At 47.9% G+C, this 21,181-nt stretch overlaps 1 long non-coding RNA gene across 2 annotated transcripts in view; it reads right to left on the bottom strand.

Annotated features, from left to right (window-relative positions):
• The window catches only part of LOC101907920 (uncharacterized), a 60,007-nt gene that overhangs the window by 17,515 nt on the left and 21,311 nt on the right, over positions 1–21,181 (bottom strand). The window contains exons 3-5 of one of the 2 annotated variants that reach the window (XR_009492352.1): positions 12,957–13,046; positions 9,492–9,629; positions 8,863–8,928 (exon numbers count right to left, since the gene is read on the bottom strand). This is a non-coding gene — a long non-coding RNA (uncharacterized lncRNA). The remainder of the gene's footprint in view (positions 1–8,862; positions 8,929–9,491; positions 9,630–12,956; positions 13,047–21,181) is intronic. The other variant, XR_009492351.1, reaches the window with a different exon arrangement.

The following is a 21,181-nucleotide window of genomic DNA, read 5'->3' as shown; positions in this document are numbered from 1 at the left end:
ATCCAAATGAATTCCAGTTTAGAGACCTGCTTAAGTCCTTGAGGAAGTTCCGTTTCCTCCGCCTGCTCTTCCCTTTCACACAGTCACCTAGGACTCTTGTCCTGAGCTAACCCTGGGCTGCCTCACTGATACCCATCGCAGTCAGATACCATCCCTAGAGAGTGATCATTCCCTTGGTCTCTCTCTTCTAATCTCCACTTCTGATATCTATCTTTTTCTTCCAAACCTGTTAAGGGACCTGGTTCCTAGTTCTGCCCTGGCTCTGACTTAACTCAATGACATTTGAACAATTTCCAGCCCTTCTCTGAGGCATCCGGGGCCCATCTGTAACACGAGGCCCCAAGGGGTCCCTTTCAACTCTGACATTCTAAGATTCAAGGTTTAGAGATTCTACCGTAGACTCCTTATCAGAAGGCATGCCACGACCCCCTGCTCCCACCCGCAAGACTTGATAGATTCATACACAGCACAATGAGCCTGTCAAGGATTTAGAAAGATCCCTGTTCACCTTCCCTAGCCATGTGACCCTGGCTTGGTCTCTATCAAATGGACAGAGGATAAGATGTTTAGAGGACTGAAAAGGTCAAGTGCCTAACAGTGCCTCCTAACACCCAGCAGGTGTGTGTGAATAGGAAGCCACTATGAATTTAGAAGAAGAGAACAAGATGACAGAAAGTCTGAAGGGAAAAAAAAAAACGCCAAAGAATTGATTCAGCAAACATTTGGAGCATCTCCTACGTGCACTGGGGTTACAAACACGAATTTTGAGCTCAGGAACTCAGAATTCAAGGTGCTTGAGAGGACGAGGCAGATTTGTCAGCAAATGTTCTACCGTCTTCTGATTTCTCTGTTCTGAGTCCACCCATGGCCATTGTGTACATTTGTACACGTGGTTCACTGCACAGGGGTTCTGACTCAGAGTTTGTGGGCACCGAAATTCAGACCAGGTTCCATTCTATAAGCATGTGTCTATAGACCTATGTCTTTCTTGTGGGGGTGGATACTTTCTCCTAATTCTTACAAATGTGACACATGAGCTGGCCCAGGCCTGCTGCTGCTGCTGCTGCTAAGTCGCTTCAGTCGTGTCCGACTCTGTGCGACCCCATAGACGGCAGCCTACCAGGCTCCTCTGCCCATGGGATTTTCCAGGCAAGAATACTGGAGTGGGTTGTCATTTCCTTCTCCAATGCATGAAAATGAAAAGTGAAAGTGAAGTCGCTCAGTCGTGTCCAACTCTTCGAGACCCCATGGACTACAGCCTACCAGATTCCTCTGCCCATGGGACTTTCCAGGCAAGAGTACTTGAGTGGCGTGCCATTGCCTTCTCAGGGCCCAGGCCTGCAGCTTTTGCATTTTCCCTGCTCTGATCCACTCAACACCCCACAGTAACCAGAGTGATCCTTTTAGTTTCCAAAGGACAACATCACCTCCCCTGCCCAAAGACACATTCCTATGAGTTCTCCATCATCCTTGACTTACCCTTCATAATCTACCACCATCTCCTTCCCCCTCGTACTCACATACTCCACAGACAGTACACTGTCCCTCCATTTCCTTCAACAAGTCATGCCTGCCTGGCCTTTGGACACACTGTTCCCTCTGGCTGGAATAATTCCCTTTCCCTGTTTGGACATCAAATACCTCCAATCTCCAGATCTCAGTTTAGATATGATTCTTTCCAAACAGTCTTCTTTGAATCCCGAGTGCTCCCACTTCATCAGATCATGTTTTTTCTCATCTGCCCTCAAAGCCCCAAAGCTTCTCCAAAACACTTGTCAGAATTGTAATTAAATGATTAGTAGTATTAACAGTGGATGACTGCCTGTCTCCCCTGAGAAATTAGAAGCTCTTGGAGCACGGGTACCATGTGTGTTCTATGCAGCACATGCCCATCATGCTATCTACTTGCTCTGTGCTGTAACCCCAGTACATATAGTTGGTGTTCAATAAATCATCATTGAATAAATAAATGACACTTGCTCAATATAATGAAGGCCAATGGAGAGCTGATGCCACTTGTCTGAGAAAGGAACAGTTGCAAACAGGAAAGACTGTCAACAGAGAAGGTCTCCTTGTTTCAGGGGGAATCTAGTAGGGACGTGGAGCTCCTAGGGCACACTGGACACAGGTAGGAGCACTGGCCCCCAGGGACATGCAGAGAGGGGCTACTTCCAGACATGTGGCCATCAAGTGAACGTCAGAGGTCTCATCTTTTCCAATTTTCTGGGTGGCCCCGGACACAGGCAGCCACTGTGCCTTTGCTGGTAACATTTATAAAAGATTCCTCAAATCTCCTGACTGGCTGAACGTGAACCACATTCGGTGCCAGATTTCATCATAAAACCGCAGTGTGGCTGCGGGAACCCCGACATGCCATCTTCACTTGGCTGCCTATTTGGGGGCAGACTGTTCTCTTGGATGCAAAGAGGGACCTTGTGGTCCAGGGAGAGCAGACCCAGGAGGCTGTAATGAATGCCTTCTCCAAGTGACCTTAAAATGCTTTCAGCTGTGGGGCAGGCAACGTGCCCCCGTGCCTCTGAGCACACAGCCTGTCTCAGGCCAGTTCATTTATCCCGAATTCACTACTTTGCAAGCATTAAATTTAAACTAGATTTTTACCTGATCACAGACATTTTCAAACATGTTCACAATGGGAGAGAAAGTCTAGAGAACCTCAACTCAGCTTCTAGAATGATCAGTTCATGGACAATTTTATTTATAGCCCTCCCCAAACTGGATTAGTTTAAATCGAATTCCAGATGACACAGCAAATTATCTGTAAATGCTTTCATTGGCTACTCCCTTTCAAAATGCCAAGCAATCCATATTCATTACAGGGGGAAAATGTTTTTAATTAAAAAAGAAAGAAAATGACGATCCATTTACTCGGGTGTTGATTTAAATGGAGCAGCTCTATCCAGAGGAGTCATTTAGAGTGGGTTGGGATCTCTGCTTTTGCGTGACCCTGGACAGAGTGCCTCTCTGAGCTCCAGCTTTCCATGGGTGTAATATGGGTATAAGAACTGTTTGTCTCATCGAGGGCTGTTGCACGGCGGGGAGAGGTGGTTACTGTTGAGTGCAGCCTGGCCCATAGAAGACGCTTATCACAGGCTGGGACAGTAATCCCTGATGGAAGATCCTGCCTGGTCTAAGAAGTGCAACGAGCTTGGCACTGGAGCACTGCAGAAAGCACAGCTGCTTCACCCACGAAATCAGAGCAGAATTGCTCAGGAAGGGAGGCAGCCTCATGTGGGAGGGAATACTTCTGCTTGCTTGTGGGGGTGTGGAGTCTCAGATCCCTGGGCCATCTTAAATTGCTTCCAGAGGCTGACCTCAGGGCTGGGTTGTTGGCTAATCCACACCACTTGATTAGGTGACTTTTCGCCTTAGAATTCCACACCCTTTGCTCAGGAGGGACGGAAGGACAGAAAGGAAAATAAGGCCTAAACACCTCTGCCTTTTACGAATGGGAAACCAGGTCCAGCTGTGAGCCACTGGGACCCAAGAGCTAGTAATGGCAGTGCTAGGACCTGAGGCCAGGTCTAAACCTTAGTTTTCTCGTCTGTAAAACGGGTAAGGTGAAAGAATAGGCATGCCAACTCTCAGAGGCTGAAGGTCTACCAGGCGGAAGGTCAAGCCCTGGGTGCTGGTCAGAAAGTCGCTAAGTTGTTTATTGCGCTGGGATGAGGGCAATTTCTAAGAATCGGGGCCATGAGTTTTCTCCCAAGAGAGTTTTGAAAGCAGAGCTTGCAGGGACCCTCTCCTTAGAGACAGGAGGTCACAGCTGAGGTATCTGGCCAGATGCAAACAACTTCCCTCTCTGTTCTTGTGAATGCTGATAAAAGGGCTTCCTTCCGCATTCTTGGGACCAGCGCTTCACCCCTCGCCGACGGCCAGCTCAGCCACCAGACCCCTCTTGTCACACAATCCTCCCACTGCCTCCACCCTCTCACCGACCTGGACCTGACCTTGCCCCAGACTGTCCTTCTGACAGGATTCGGGGCCACTGGCCAGTCCTCACCTCAGCTGGTTCCTTCTCCTCTTTCTTACCCTGGTGGGTTCGTGTTTCACTTCTCCCCCGGGGCAGCGGGTGGAGGCAGGGGTGGCCATACGTCACCTTATTTCTGGCAACTGTGGTGGGCCTCGGGAGCAGGGGGGTATCTAGTTAGGGTTCTGCCGACAGGCGCGCCTCCCCACCTGGCCGGCTCTGGTTTCCTCTTTTGCACCCTGGGGAGAGTTCCTGTCTGCTTCAAGGGGTTAAGGGATGGAAACTAGTGATCACAGTTCACATACATTGAGGGTTTCCTCTGTGCCAGGGTCAGCCTGGGATGGATCTCCTTGAAACCTCATGACCATTCTTTTTTACACACAGAAAAACAAGCTCAGAGAGGCCAAGTAACTTGCCCAGGACCACACAGGAAGTAAGGGGTAGAGGCAGGATTTGAACCCAGGTATGGCGCCTCCAGAACAAGAACCCTTAACCACATAACCACACCGTCTTCCTAAAAAGTAACATCTGTACGACGCACCTGGAACTACCCGCCACAGAAGCTGCAGACTTTCCGAACATGAAAGTATCTCCTCCATGTGCACTTCCCCTCACATTTGAGTGACAGCTACAGACTGGATGCCCCCCACCTCCACCCCCAGACAGCTATCTTATTTCATGGCAGGAGGGCGATGGTGTCCTGAGTTTACACTTTTACTGGCTTTCTCGCATTGTACTGATGATGGAAGCGGCAGCTCAGATAGGTTAAGGGACTTGGGCAGGGTCACACAGTCAGTCGGGGGCAGCAGGGAGATTTGAAGGCACAGCTGACTCATTCCGTTATGGAGCATCTACTGGATCCCAGCCTTCGTGTCAAGTGCTGCGGATGCAGCGGGGTCCACAACAGGACTCCCGCCCTCTCAGGGCTTACAACTGAAGGGAGGTGGGTAATAAACTGTTAGGTGACAGTCCTTTCCAGCTAGGCTGATTGCCCTACAAGGCTTTCTCCCCTTGCACTGTTGACCTTGAAATTGCAAACCCTCAGCAGATGGCCAGATCAAATGGAGCCAGCAGAACCACAGGGCTCTGGAGCTGGACTCCGTGGCCACAGGTCATGTGGAGGGAATCTGAATGGCCTGTCAGGCCCCTGCTGCCCTCTTGCTCCTGATAACACCCAGCAGCTGCTGCCAGGCCTGTAGGCAAGAGGCCCCCCGGGGCTGCCAGGGCCCTGGGTGGGGCCCTGACTCACCGCCACCAGCCAACTCTGTCTGAACACTTCCCCTCCAGTGGCCGGAACACCCACTTGGAAACCAAGGTGAAAAGAGGGTGGGGCCCGGGCTGGGATTCGAGCCTGGCATCTGCAATTCACCTCCTCCTGCTCTCCTCAATAAAGGCACGATCCTTTGAGCACAGCCAACCAGGTGGCTGCCTGAGCCTGAAGCTGCTGACGTCTCACTGGGAATTTTGAAAAATCTGTCACCCCTTGCCTTCTTGGCCCCTTTCTCAGCACATCCTCCTGGGGCTGCCAAGGCCCCTGTTCAGTTTCCCTTCTCCTCTCTCTCCCCTTCTGCCGTGCTTTTCCCACAGTTCTTCACCCACTTTGCTTGGGAGGAGCATCACTCTCTCCTGTCCTCTTAAGAAACAGTTGCCCTCTTCCTTGCCTTCAAAACAATATTCCCAGATTGCCTTTTCCTTTCAAAAGACACTCATTTCACATGGGGTGATCATCACCCAATTAGAGGCATGACTTATTGTGACCAATGTGCTCCAGTTACCATCCTCTGGCCAAACACAAAGATGTACCATTAACCTTCCCTATTGTCCATCTCCTGTAACGGAAAGCTGAGCCCAGCCCAGCTTCCCTATCGCAGGCATGCCCACTGAAAACCATCAAATGGTCCAGCCGGTTGTCTGTACCACAACAGAGGCCGCAGCTGGGGTGTGACGGGGGCGGCCCAACCGCTGGATTCTGATCTCATGGTGGGGGCCTTCATACCTCTGTCCACAATGAGAGAGTCTAGCAAGACTAAGAGAAAGACAGACGGTTCAAAAGCAAGCCATGGAGATACACAAAGATGGAGAGATGGAGAACCAGCAAGAGGTAGTGTGACAGACAGTGAGGGGTGGGCGGGAGTCAGGAGGGAGAGAGAGAGAAGGAAACATTAGTCAGAGAAAGAAGAACAAGGGAAGAGGAGGGAGAGACTTGGGCGAGGAAGGAGAAGACAAACGCAAGGGAAAGGAAGGGAAAAGAACCACAGATTTTTTTAATAAACATTCCCAATACAGGGGGCCCAGGTTTGATCCCTGGTCGGGGATCCCACGTGACGCCACTAAAGATGCCGCATACCACAACCAAGATCAAAGATCTGCAACTGAGATCTGACACAGGCGAATAAATCCATAAAGATAATTAAAAAAACAAACAAGAACCACAGGTTCTCGGAGCTGGAACGACTCTTTTTTGTTGTTGTTGGTATTATCCATTTTATAAATGAAGGAGAGAGTATAATCAAGTAAGGCTCATGAAATGGCATCCTCCAACAAATACATGTTCAAAATAACTGGAACCTCATGTCCAATATACTTTATTTTCTTTTTTTTTTTTTAATTTTTTTTTAGGTTTTTTTTTTTTTGACGACTCTTAAGAGGAGATTGTTGATTTAGCTAACACATGGGCTTCTAGACTCAGACTGCCTGGGTTCCCCCTTCCCACCTGTGTAGGGGAGACAGGTTACTAACACATCCTGCCTCAGCGTCCCCACCTCAGTTCTTAGGAGGCCTGCATGAGTGAACATGTGAAACAAGCCCTCCAGAAATGCTAGTCGTGTGTACTGTCACTTACTGGGCATTTCTATGGCAGGAAATGTGTGATGTGAGAGGCAAAGGTGCCAGGACCCCTCCCTTACAGTGAAGGGGTGTGTGCTGCTTATTGCCCCTGGGCTGTCTACCTCATTTGTGGTTAAAAATAGCACCCCCATCTACTCCCCAAAGTTTCCTAATTTAGATCATAGGCTTGTATCACCACCTTATTTCTGGGGCAGAGTGTGTGAGCAGATCAGGGTGGGTCAGGCCTGCAGGTGCCTGCCTGAAAATGACATTCCTGCAGGTGTAGGCAATGTCGGGGACTGTGTCAGCGGCGTTTCTGACTGTCCAAAGGCAGTCCAGGTTTTTGTGTGAAAATCGTCTTATTTTTTAAAGGAGCTTTCTTAGATGCTTCTCCTAGATGTAAATTTTTAGAGAATCATCCTCTTTTCAAAGTTCAGCAGCATGTGACAATGTTTCCAGATTTCCCTCTACACCAGCTCATCCACACCTGTGTTTTAGACCAGCAGGTGATCCGTTTCCAACCTCTCAACGAGAGGAAGTGACAGTGCATGGAGGGGAACGAGCCAAACATATAGGAGTTACCACCCAGGTGACAGGGTGGTGACACCGCTGAGGCCAGGGTGAGTCACATCACCCAGGAGGGGCAGCTACCTCAGCTAACAGGTGGGCAGTCAAGGAAGGCTCCCAGAAGAGGGTGACAAATGAGCTGATTCCAGAGACATGAGTGAGAACGGGTTCTAGACGTGATACAAACAGCAGCAGGGACTGTTTTCTTTGTTGCTTTCTAGGTCTGGGGCAGTGTTGTTAACAAGCATTAGCTCATTTAACAGGCACAATGACCTTAGAAATCAGGTGCCAGTGTTATCGTCATTGGCCAAAAGAGGAGACAGAGGCACAGAGAGGGTGAGAAACTTCTCCAAGGGCACACAGCCTGTGCCATGGGTTCCACCAACCATGCTTTTAAGCTCTACACTGAAACACTCCACGGAAGGGCAGAACGACACACGCCAAGACCAGAAAACAAGAGATAGCAAGGCGCACTAACAAAGCCAAAGGCAAGTCACCTAGGCCGAAGCTTGGGATGTATTTCCCACCACATGAGGCAAGAAATTGGATTGCAGGTCAAGAGGCAGGAAAGTGACAGTGAAGCCAGGCTGTGCTAAGGAGCTGGGGCTTTTTCTTGCAGACTATGGGGAAGCACTGAAAGCTCTAAAGACCACACGATTCACACTCCTCTCGCCTCTCGCCTCTCTCCCCTCCGCCCTCTTAGAGGGGAGAAAACAGAGGCCCAGGAGGCTGGCCTCACTTCCCCAGGATCACACAGCCCACCTCTGGGGCCAAGCCTGGACTCCCAGCTTCCACCAGGCCTGGGCCCCACCCCAGGGAGTGACAAGTGAGAAAGGGAGAAGGCCCAGAACCAGCTTGCAAGACCTTACATCGAAGATTAAAGAGTTATCTGAACAAGAGAAATTAATCTGTCCCGACTCTGTTCCCTTGCACGCCCTGGGTGGACCCGAGTTGCTTTTTTTTGCCTCGCCCTCCCCACCCACCAGCCTCTTGCGAAGGGAGACAGCTGGGAGATGACTCTTCCTCAAAAATCCTGGGTCTGGGCTTCCACAGGCTCGGCAACTAAGAAAAGGCAACCAATCAGATGGCCTGAGTCAGGCCTTTCAAACCACTGGGTAGTAAATAAAGTCACTGGGAACCAAAGCAGCCTGTGCTGTGAAAGGCCTGTCAGGGTGGGGCGGCAGCCTTGCACAGACAATTACCACTTCTGCTCCCAGGGTTAGTACCTGCCCCCGATCGATTGGTGACTATGCACACAGTCAGGTAGCAGTGCCGACCACGGCGTTTAGAATGTGCGCGTCCTGGCGTGATTTCAGGGCAGAGTGGTCTCACTGCCCTCTGAGGCCCATCCCTGGCTGGTGGGCCTGTGTTCACTTCCATGGATGAATTCAAACACTTGTTTGGCTCAGGTGCTTAGAGACGCGCTGTGTGATTAATACGCTGTATTAATACGAACGAGGATTACAGGATATCGTTCCTACCTCATGCCAGGCGCTGGTCCCAGAGACTCGGGCAGGCAACGTCCCTCATTTCATGAGACTCCTACACTGGTAGAGGGGAAAAAAGCGATGCATAAGTCATAAAATAAATCATTTCGGAGACACCAGGGATGACTTAAAACCAGATTTCCCAATCTTGGCACTATGGACATTTGGGGCTGGAAAAGTCTTGGTTGTAAGGGGCTGAACTGTGCACTGCGGGATATTCAGCAACATCCCTGGCCTCTGCTCATCGGATGCCAGCAGCCACCCCTGCCTCCCCACCCTCCAGGTATGACAACCCAACCTATCCTCCAGACACTGCCAAATATTCCCTGGGGTGGGGGTGCTGAGAAGGCAGGCAAAATCACCGCTGCCTGGCTGAGAGATCTAGAGAGGAGCTCTTTGGTGAAAGTATAACACAATCCCTGTGTATAGTGTAAAATTTTCTAGTACTCATACTAAAAAGTAAAGAGGTGCGGGTGAAATAAATTTTAAAATAGCTTTCCTTTTACCCAGGATAGCTAGCATCATATCATTTTGACATGTAATGAAGAGAAACAGTTATTCAAGAGATATTGTACATAATTTTATTCTACACCTACAAAACTCGATGGATATTTTATACTCACAGCACATCTCAAGCTGGAGAGCTCAGTGCCAGGCCTCCTCTCCATGCCGCTGGAGCTGTGAGTTGAAGCTCACTCTGCTGGGAGCTCCGCGGAAAGACTGCCTGAAACTGAGGCCTCACTCTTCACATGGCCCTAAACCTGCGAGCAGGTTAGAAATGAGGCTCTCAGATGCTGGATCAGAAACTGCATCTTAACAAGCTCCCCCAGGTGATGCGTAAGCACATTCAAGTGTGAGAAGCCCAGAGTGAGGAACGCAGGGTGCCCAGGTGCCTGGTCCTGTCGGGGTGACTGAAGCCCGTGAAATGAAACCACTCAGGTAGCGGGTTCCTTCCTGGACTCCCAGTTTCCCCATCTATAATACGGGGGTTCATGAGTACTCTGTTTCTTGGGTCAGGCTGGTACTTAGTGAGCACGAGCTTTGCCATGCTTGCCCCCCTTGCTGCCCATGTCACCCCTCTGCTCTCCAGAGCCTCCCTTCTAGGTGAACTAGTGTTGCCAGCATGGTGCCCCCAAACGGAGGCCCTCAATCCTACTCCAGGGCCCGCTTCAGGGCGGAACTCACAGGGAGTGGCCAGAGGGGCTGGGGCAGGGGGTGAGGCCCTCAAACAGCACACATGGGTGCGTGCAGAATGACTCACACGCTCTCAAACACATTCAGTGAGCCTTCAGGAGGGAGTGTGGGGATTGCAGAGAGGGGGACAAAACCCTCTCAGGTCGGTCACCTATGCAGACTTCCTATCTCTAAGGCGAGAACATTACAGGACCTGGTCATTAAGGAGCTAAAGGTTCAATGTTTTCCAAGCCCCCTTCCTTAAGAAAGCAATCTTCCAGATCTCACCCCCGAGTCTGCCCAGGAGGGTGGGGCGCGGAGGGCAGCCCCACCCCCGCCCCAGCCTAGGATCAGAGTAGAGCCCAGCTCCCCGTTCTGAGTTCTGAGTGTCAACTCCTCCTGATTTCTAGTTACGACAAGTCCAAATTAAAGGAGCTTATCGCAAAACCCTAAGGCTGTCTTGCCTGGTGCTTACTTCCTTTCTCTTTCATCAGGCCTCTGAGCGGGCTCCCCAGGCAAGCAGGAGGGGGTGATGGGGAGGTCAGGCAAGGGTCCCGGGGAGAGAAGATGCCCTGCACCTGTGCCACCTTGGCCAGAGGGGAGATGCAGATTAAACAAATCAGTAGGGCTTTCAAGCAGAGATCGGTGAGCACGTGAGCATGCGTGCTTGAGGAGGGGGGGGTAGAAAGAATCCCATTTGCCTTGATTTCTGCTTCCTAAGTGAAATTAGAACCTGATCTTGGCCAGGCCCAGGTGGGCTGGCCACTTCTTGCCTCCAGCCCTCAGTTCACGGCTGTGGGTTCTGCTGGGGCTCGTGGGGACACAGGGTGGTGAGTGCTGCAAAAATGAAGAAAGCCCCAGCGTCTATCCTGCCCCCTTGGTGATGCAGAAATGTCACCCTGGACCAGGTGAGGACTTTAAAATTAAAAAGAAAAATGGACGGAAGGAAGGGAGAAGGTCAAAGAAGGAAGGAAAAATGTGTGTGAGTGTGGAGAGGAAATCCAGGACCCTAATACGGGATCAAAAAAAAAAAAAGAAAAAGAGAAAAGAAGTAAGGAAAAAATAGAGGGGGTGAGGCGACAGCTGCAGAGAACTAGATTTACTGCATATGTAATATGTTGTTGGCATTTTATTATTCCTATTCCTCTTTTTCTTCCACCTCCTTCTCTTCCTCCATCTCAGGCCCAGAGAGATCATGTGGAATCAGAGTGCCCTTGGCTGTAGTGCCCACTACCAGCTTAGTAACCACAGGTAGATGACTTCTTGCCTCCGGCCCTCAGCTTCCTCATCTGTAAGATGGGGCAATGTTAACTCCTCTGCGGAGCTGCTGAGCTAATAGACCAAATGCCTAGCATATGTCTCACCTTCAAAATACGGTAGTTATTAGCATGATTACTGCAAAGTGAGTTGCTGCAGACCACACAGCGAGTGAAGAGCCAGTTTCGACTCCGGTCCGCTGAGTCCAGAGCACACACATTTCGCCACCCAGGGCTGACTCACGGACAAGCCCAGGAAAGCAGCACCTGCACTGTAACCCCTCTCTCCCACAGGCAGACATTTACACACAGGGAGTGGACATCTATTGTTTTTGCCTGCCCAGCAACCATTCCCTTTGATTATGGAAACAGCTTCCACCTCTTTCTCAGACTGTAAGGTTCTCAGCCTGTGAGACATTTATGATGGGAGAGAAGATATACCAGCAAATGTAAGCCCAGAGCTCCTGGGAAGATTCTTGGGTACCTCACAGGCCCATGAAGGCGGAGTTGAGAGATATAGAATAACAGATCCCTAACATTATCATTTGGGCTCTTGGATACAGCTGTGCCTGAAGTCACCCCCTGAATTTCTCCCCTTCCAGCTGATTTGAACCTAGTTCAACCAAGAGTCACTGACTGACTAATACAGGGCTTGTCTGATGCTAACACCCATGTGCCTTCAACCATACTGGATTGACTCAACAGCACACAGACGAAAGAGAAAAAAGGCAAAATAAATAAATCAAAAACTTTCTCTTTCTCATTCTCTTTCACCTTAAATACATACATGGCACCTCTGCTAATGGTTGCTAGATTAGTGTACAAATATGTCCAAGAAAATCCCTTCGTATTACCACTTCTTAATAACCTAGTTACCTGCCTAAATATTATGATTTTTTGTGTTAATACCATAGTTGTCTGCATGAAACCTGTGTCAATGCCAGGAAAATATATCAAGCCCCCATTCTGGGGCCCCCTGTGAGAAAATCAAGGTTGGTGGAAAGTAAGTATTATAAGAATATCTATTTTTCTACTTGTAGTTTGGGATTGTCTTTGCAGTTGAACTCCTCCAAAGTAAGAATCATTCAGCAAATATTTACTGTCCCTTTCCCTGTGCCATTTTCCTAAGTTGTCTTAATCAGGATAATCAAGATAAGTAGAACCATTCCACCATTTCTTAGATAGTTAGCATTCCACCAAACAGAAAACAAGCTCTTTCCTCTCCCTTCCCAAGGATGTACGTCTTCCCTCTTTTACTTATAGAGTGTGACTTGGCAGTCTGGGGTCTTGACCTCGGAGCTGGCTTTGGTTACCGGAGGCTTTATGAGCCCATCTGCTGGGGTGTTGAATCACTGAGTCATAAAGAGGAATGTCTCCCAGAGCACATCACACTGGAGCAGCTCGACTTCCAGCTAAGCTGGCTGGTGACCTGGCCGCCCCTGAGGGGAGAAGACGGGAGAAGTGGGAGGTGAGGAGCCTGCCTGACGCAGACGGTCACCCCACGGTGACCTCACCTGCCAAACCGGTGACTCACTCCTGCTTCTGCCCCCTCCCGGCCAGATCTTGCTCATGTGGAATACCTGAGGGGAATACCAGGCTCCTGTAGTTAGCAAAAACGCACGATTATGAGCTATTTTTAAAGGTGTGATGTTTTCTTACTTTCAAGTGGTGGCAGCAGTCCCTGTGAAGCTAAGACACGGGTCTGGGTTTAAGCCACTTCTGCTTTAATAAACACGTGAGAATTCCCTTCTGAAAAGAAAAGGTCACATAAGAATGGGGAGTGCTAAGGCAGTTTTCTCTTTTTAAACAATTATTTTCATTGTGATAAAACATACAAAGTGGACCATTTTGATCATTTTTAAGCATATACTTCAAGGGCAGTAAGTATATTCACAGTGTTGTACTATTATCATCATCATCTATTTCTAGAACTTATTCACTCTTCCAAACAAAAGCTCTGTACCCATGAAATAGGAACTCCCTTTTTCCTCCTCCACTCAGCCCCTGATAACCTCTATATCTTTGTATTTCTATTAGTTTGTCTACCATACATCATTTAAGAGGAATCACACACAATTTGTCCTTTGAGATTGGTTTATATCACTTAGCATAATGTCCTCAGGGTTCACCCTTGATATAGCCTGTGTCAGACATTCGTTCCTATTTAAGATTAAATAAGTCCATTGTATGTATACACTACATTTTATCTATCCATCTATTTGTTAATGGCCATTTGGATTGCTTCCACTTTTTATCTCTTGTGGGTGGTTTACTTTTGCAACCTTAAAGATGACTTGTTTTCTTTAACAGTTAAAAAGTTTTCTCTGCAAAGCCTCTTGCAGTTCACCTGTAACCTGGGACTAACGTGACTGGTCCTGACTACTTCTCAGGAGTCTTGTAAAGATGAAGTTAGATCCTGGGTACAAAGTGCATTCTAAATTCTAAAATGTCCCACAGAAATATTCTCAGCATGTTTATATTACTTGCTTAGCAATGCTTTTTCCCCCCAGGGGAGTAAAAGGAACCCTACCCTGGCCTGCTTTCAAGTTTAATATATCTTAGATGGAAATGGTCTGAATGAATGAGGTTTTCTTGAGGTGTTTGTGTTTTCTGTCCTCCATTCTCTCCCAGGCAGAGTGTGATTTTACCGAATGCCTGCTTTAGATCAGCACACAATTCTGTTAATTACTAAGTATTAACCTACCAGATGTACAAGGACAAGTCACTTCATGTCTTTGTGACTCAGTTTCCTGGTCTGCAAAGTGGGGACCCAAGTAACAGAACTGACTTTAAAGAGTTCTTATCAAATGTGGTAATGATTGTAGAGGTTTCCTGGCATAATGGGTATTCAGCCAATGTTAGCTGCATTTATGGGAGAAGGAAATGGCAACCCACTCCAGTGTTCTTGCCTGGAGAATCCCAGGGACGGGGGAGCCTGGTGGGCTACCATCTATGGGGTTGCACAGAGTCAGACACGACTGAAGCGACTTAGCAGCAGCAGCTGCATTTATATTATGATTATAGAATTCTTATTCATTCTTTAGGTTTATTTTTGTCCTGACTTTCCCAGTTGTTATATATTTACAACAAAAATTAAATGCATGGTCTCAGTGCAGTAAAAATGCATTAATTCCAGAGATTAAAGGTCATAGCCACCATTTTAACTGATGCTTTGAGAGGCTGCTTGGTAATGGTTAAGATCCCTGGTTTGGGGTTCAGATCTGATTTGGCTTCCAAGCTGGTCTCCGATTCATCGGATAATCTGAGTTCCCTTTTCTAGAACTGGACAAGACCTACCTCCTATGCTTGTAGGGAAGGTTAAGTGAGTTTACCTCTCTGCATGCTTGAAAGTGTTAAAGGCACGCTGGCTAGTACTATTTGTAGAATCACCCCCTATTCTCTCTGCCTGGCGCATTCTAAGTGGCACAAGCTTGCCAAAGCGAATTAAAACAAACATTGCTTCACTCAAAGTGAAGCTGTAGCCAGAGAATCTTTTGAAGAGAATAATAAGAAAATGCTCTCTGGAAAGAAAGGTAAGGAAAAAAGCAAAATCTTAGAGAGGATTCATTCTAAGATCTGTCTGGTATGTGCTGTTTGAGGGCTCTTCTTTGGGCTTCGATTTTTTTTTTTTTTTTTTTTAAGGGTTGTTTCTAAGACCCTTGGCGAGAGTGCTTTGAGATCTTGATAATCCTGTGGAATTAGGAAGGTGGCCCAACAGGGCGCCCCCAGGGGAGAATCCGGGACGCGCAGCCCCATGTCCTAGGGCAGGCATCCTAGAGCCAGTGGTTTCCTGAGTGGGCCGAGCTCCGGGTCACTTCTCGAGGACGGGTTGGCCTTGCCAAGGCTACCAGGATGCTGTCATCTCCATGACAACAGAGTGCGGGCGAGGAGATGCAGCGAGAGAGTGGTGTCATCCTCTGAAACCAAAAGCCCCCGCCCCCACAGAGGCCGGGCCCCTGGCCACAGGCGGTGGAATTCTTCTGGGAAGGCGGCTGACATCGCGGGCGGCCCCTGCCCCGGTCCTGGCAGCGCTGATGCAAGCGCGCCCCGCGCCTGCAGGCAGGCAGCCCCGGGGGAGAGCTGGCGCAGTGCTCTGTCTTGTTCCCTTCCGGCCACCCCGCCCGGTTTTCCCAGCGAAGAGTCAACAGCTCCTGGGTGGTTCCGCATCGACCAGCCCAGCAGGGGGGTAGAGGCAGGGTGGGGAATGTGTCTTTGCCCAAACCAGTTCTTCCCCTCTGCTCTTCCCAGACATACTTCTAGGGAGAATCCGAGCATCCCAACCTGGCCACGTTTGGAGCAATGTGAAGGGCTCCAGCGGCTCGGAGTCATCCCCCGGGGACAGCCCAGGTTGCCCAAGATACCTGGTGCCAGCTGGTGCCAAGGAAACCGCCCCGATCACGAGGGAACCTTCTGTCTGGGTGGTGAAGGCAGTGAAGGGCCTCCGGGGTGGAGGTGATCCAGCCAGGGATGGTCTCCATCGCCCTCTGCTGGGCAAATGAGAGGGTTGCTCTAATGTTCCCGCTGGAACCTCCTAGATGCTTGGAGGGTGGGGTGGGGACTTGAACATTAGAGATCACTCTTCTCATACAACAGACCAGGAAACTGAGGCTCAGAGAGGATAAGGGAACTGTCATTACTTTTGCAGCTACTCTAGGACCAAGTCAGGAGCAGAATAGAGACAGACCAGCATAGAGATCTCACTGCACGATCTCTATGCTGTTGAAAGTGTGAAGTCTTCCCGTTAGGACTCTCTTTCATTCAGAGCACCCTTTTAAGCGCCACCCCACTGAGAGGCCTTTCTCCACTGCTAGATCACTTTGCGTCTCCAGTTCTAAGTGTGGTCTGCGTCGGACCCTCTGTGTGTGTTGGGGGGTGGGGCCCGGCCGACGATAGGCAAAGTCAAAACTATCTTTGTTACAATACGTGGCGGGTATTTGTCTTTTTCACTATTTCTTTCCCATATATGGGGTGGAGTTTTCCAAAGTCCACATGACATGTGATGTTGCAAAAGACTGAATGTAGAAGCAGATATGAAATCCAGACATCTTCTCTTAAGGTAAATATTTAAAGAGATCAGCAAACATGTGAAACTATGCCACACATTAATTCATTTGGTTTTAGGGAATATAGCTACTTTAATAAAATATATGTTAATAGGTAATGTCTACTATTTTAAAATGAATTACAATATTTAAAAATATTTTTCATTTTAGTTCCTAATATGGCAAATACTAACAGATATAACCCACATTAAGACTTCCCTGGTGGCTCGGTGGTAAAGAATCCACCTGCAATGCAAGAGACGTGGGCTCCATCCCTGGGTCGAGAAGATCCCCTGGAGGAGAAAATGGCAACCCACTCAGTATTCTTGCCTGGGAAATCCCATGGACAGCGGAGCCTAGCAGGCTACAGTCCATGGTGTCACAAAGAGTCGGACATTTCTTGGTATCTGAGCACACACACACATAACCCACATTAAAAAAAAAAAAAAAAAAAGGCAGCACTCTTTAAGAGTGTAGGTGAATCCTGATACCAAAAGATTTGAGAACAGCTGATCTTTGTAGTCTATTCCCAGTCACTCTCATGTCACTCTCTCTTTTATTTACTTCAAGGTCCTTTTCACTAAAGAAATTACCTGGTTTTATTGGGTTGGCCAAAATGTTCCACCTTATGGAACAACCCAAACAAATTTTTTGGCCAACCCAATATTTATCAGTGAGTCAACTGGAGATTTTATTCAAATGCAGATTGGGATTCCACAGGTCTAGGCTGGGGTCCAGAGCGTGCATTTCTAACAAGCTCCCAAATGTGTGATGCTAGCTGATGCTACTGGCCCAGGGACCACACTTTGAACCACACTTCACTAGGGTTTGCTCTGTTCTTTCAGATGGTGCTTGCTGGGGACTCCTTAGGTGAAAACAGATCAGGTGGCTGGTCCCTGTGCAGTGAGAGAGAAAGTTTACACAGTGAGGACCACCCCCTCTTTGCTCGGTGCTCAGGGGCCTTGGAAGAAATTGAGGGTCATCTAATTTGCAAAGTGGGAGAGGCAGAAAAAATGGTGTCAAGAGTTTAAGAGGAACTTAACTGCCTTTGAAAATATTCATTGAACTTCAAACAATAAACTAAAGAGCAATTCAACTAATGAGCTTTAAATCAGATGACACTAGGGGCTACATTGCTGAACGTTAGGCTTCTTCAGTTCCAGTTCTGGAATCAGCTAGAATCACCTCCAAATCTTTAAGCACATGGTAGGTAGTCGAATAATGGGAATTTCAGTTGTCATGAAAAAAAAAAAACCTTTACTGTGAGATGGGGAAAGATTCTAAATATGCCATATAACATTTTTGCATTGGGGTGGAAAATATGTTGAAAACCAAACTGCATGTAACTGCTTCTGCTATCTAATTTGGGGTGGTAGTATAATTTACATCAGTGGAAAATGAATCTCTCAAACTGGGTCTTTCCACTTAGAGAAGGGAAGAAAGAAGACTGACGTAAAACCTTTGCCAGTTGGGTTACACGGCCAGAGCAGGGATTACAACCTCAAATCCTTCCAGAGGGCAGACAAGTCACGCGAACTTGGGAGCCTGGTGGATTTTGGCGCAGAGTAGCAGTCTGAGCTGGCTACCAGGGCAGCCATGTCTCTACTTGGGCTTCTTGCTGCTGTGTTTGACCCAGGAGCCTTTGTTGCCCAATCTTCCCCATTTTTTTTTCTTTTTTTGAGAGAACCCAGAAACCAGGGTTTTCGTGAAATTTATTTTTTATTTGAATTTCAGGAAGAAAATAAAATTAAGCACACCATCGAACAAATTTTTGTGCTGGGCAAACACAGCAAATCTTCCCAGCTCTGAGATAAATGAGGCAAGAGACAGGTTAGGGGGGTCTTTCTCTGAGCACTGGTCTCTGGGTCCTATTGAGCAGGGTGGCAGTGGTGGAGGGTCAAGTGCTTTGCTTAATCAAATGATATTTCAGTATTTTTGTGGGAAAGGATCAGCTCAGAGGGAGGGGCATCTTGGGAAACAGAGGAGCAGAAAGTGTGAAGGAGAGAAAAAGGGTGCAGTTGTGTGTGCACGCATGTGCACATGCAGGGGCGAGGGGACGGGGAGGATCGTACGTCTGTTAGGTGCAGGAGATGTGACTGGGGGCGGCCAGGGATGGGAACTTGAGAGGAGGCTGGGTTCCACCTGTCAGGGGCCTTCAGTCACTTTCATGTCCAAGGAGCAGGCAAGACCCCAGCAAGTACCCTTTGTAGGGTGCTGAACTGTTTCAGGTTTGACCCCTGGTGCCACTGTCGCCTTCTCTGCAATTTGGGTGAGATCATTTAGCTTCTCTGGACCTCAGCTTCCTTTTAAAACGGGTAATAATAATATCTGTTTCACTTCCCGCATGGTTCTTGCGAAGGGCAACTACAGTACTTATTATATGAGCGATGCTTGGCAAGAAGAGGAGAACCAGATAAATGTGAGGTTTTGGCTGACAGTTGATATTCAACCAATCTGAATGACAATGCCAGTCCAATAGTAATAATAAAGCTGATAATAATAGTGACACACCCGCTGTGTGCTGGTTCCATACTGAGCACACCCCATGCTTTATCTGATTGATGCTCCCATAACAATGACCCAATGCCATCACCTCCATTACAGGGAGAAGAAAACAGAGGTTCAGAGAGATAATGTAACCTGCCCAAGGTTACTTAGCTGGCAACTGGTAGAACCAGGTCTGAATGCCTGTAAATATTATATCCTTAACCGCTTATGTGACATGCTATTTCAAAAATCACTCTTAACATTATAGTTGCCTGCATATTGGAAAATATTAATTATGTGTGGAGTTTTTTCCTTGATAAAGTATTAGTATAGAAGTAGTGCTTGTTCAGTAGTTTTTAAAATATCATTTTGGTCCTTCATTCAAACTCATACCTAGAGAACACCTACCACGTGCCAGACTTGGGACTCCAGATTAGGACTATCTTCCGCTGTAGAAGACATAGGGCCTCTTGCCTTCATGAAATTTACAAGGTAAGAGTAGAGAAAACGTATTAAACAATTACAATACTGGGTGCCAATGGGAAACCCCTTGGTTTGAGGAAGGAGGGGACATCTTAGCCAAAAGAATCAAGAGGAGTCAGACCAGAAGAGAAGGTGGAGGGTGAGACAGCTTTCCTCCAGGTGGAGGAAACACAGAGCAAGTGAGAAAGCCAAGGGGTGAGAGACGGCACGAGGCCAGGGAGGAAACGAGAGTAGTGACACTCTGTGCCCAACTGGGAGGGTAAAGGGTGGGTGGTGAGACATGATGCTGGGCAGAAGGTCATGGATCAGATCACACAGGACCTTGTGAGTCACATTGTCATGCATATATCTGTTTGCTAAAGTGTTAGTCGCTCAATCATGTCTGATTCTTTGCGACCCCGTAGACTCCTCTGTCCATGGATTCTCAAAGCAAGAATACTGAAGTGGGTAGCCATTCCCTTTTCCAGAGGATCTTCCTGACAAAGTGATCGAACCCAGCTCTCCCGCATTACAGGAGAGCAATTTACTGTCTGAGCCATGAGGGAAGCCCCATGTATCTGATTACATATATATATGTATGTGTGTTTAAAATGTTTTCCTTAAAAACCAGACCAGAATCATGCCCAATCCTGCTTTTTAGGCTTTATTAAGATATGATTGATGCACAATAGACTACACACATTTAAAGGATATAGCTTGATGAGTTTTGACATTCATATACACCTAGAAAACCATCACCAGAATCAAGAGACTGAATTCTATCATCCTCCCAGGTCCTCATGCCCTTATAATCCCTCCCTCCTGCCACTCATGGCCGCTGACCTGCTTTCTGTTACTGTCAGTTTGTATTTTCTAGAATTTCATCAATTCCAGGTATCACATCAATGAAATCATACAGCATATATACTTTTATCTGATTTCTTTTACTCAGCATAATTATCATGAGATTCATCCACATAACTTGGCTTGGTTCCTTTTCATTGCTGAATAGTATCCTATACTGTTTTCAGATCTGCCTTTATCACTTAATATATTAGGACAGCTGGCTCTAGGTCAGATTTCCAGAGTTCAAATATCAACCGTGCCATTTACAAATAAACCTCAGTATGTTACCCCTCAGACCCCAGTGACCACATCTGTAAAACTGAGATCACTGTAGTGGCTGCTTGGTAGGCATGTTGTGGGTGTTGAAGGAGATGTTCTGTGTGCCTGTGTCTAGCAATTGCTCTATGAAAGTCGTCAGGGACATTATTACTGTTGAGTTCACAGCTGGTACAGTTTAAGAAAGCATCAGGTGCAGCTGTGGAACACCGACACTGAAGCTAGAAAGCAGGAAACCGAGGCCAAGTGCCCTTTGGGTGACACTGCCCGCTCCAGGGCGGACCAAGCCCATTCCCGCACCTCTTTGCTCCCCAGACCCTCTCCCTTGAGCCCACAGTGACCCAAAATGGGAAAGAGCTTAAAGGGACTCGATGGGCAAGAGAAAAGGGAAGCTGGGTTAACTGTTATCAATTTGGTCACACAGACAGTTATGCTTCATCATCCCAGCCCCAGAGACCCACGTCTTCCTTGGTGGCTTGCTCTAATAACAGATTATACCATCTCCAACACACAATGAGCGTGTTATATTTAAAAAGAGGTTTCTCTAAGGCTTGCCTGCAAAGAAGTGTCTGTCTTGTGTCCTGACCACAGTGATATAAAGTCTGCAAAAAATTATCTACATCAGGACTTGGCTGGTGGTCCAGTGGTTAAGACTCCACCCTTCCACACAGGGGGCGCAGGTTCCACCCCTGGTCAGGAAACAGATCCTACCTGTTGCATGGCCAAAGAAAAAAAGAAAAAAAAATTAACTACACTGATGTATTCCTTCCA

Source organism: Bos taurus, chromosome 22, assembly GCF_002263795.3.
Source record: "Bos taurus isolate L1 Dominette 01449 registration number 42190680 breed Hereford chromosome 22, ARS-UCD2.0, whole genome shotgun sequence".
NCBI classification, from domain to species: domain Eukaryota; kingdom Metazoa; phylum Chordata; class Mammalia; order Artiodactyla; family Bovidae; genus Bos; species Bos taurus.
This window is presented reverse-complemented; position numbering and strand designations above follow the sequence as displayed.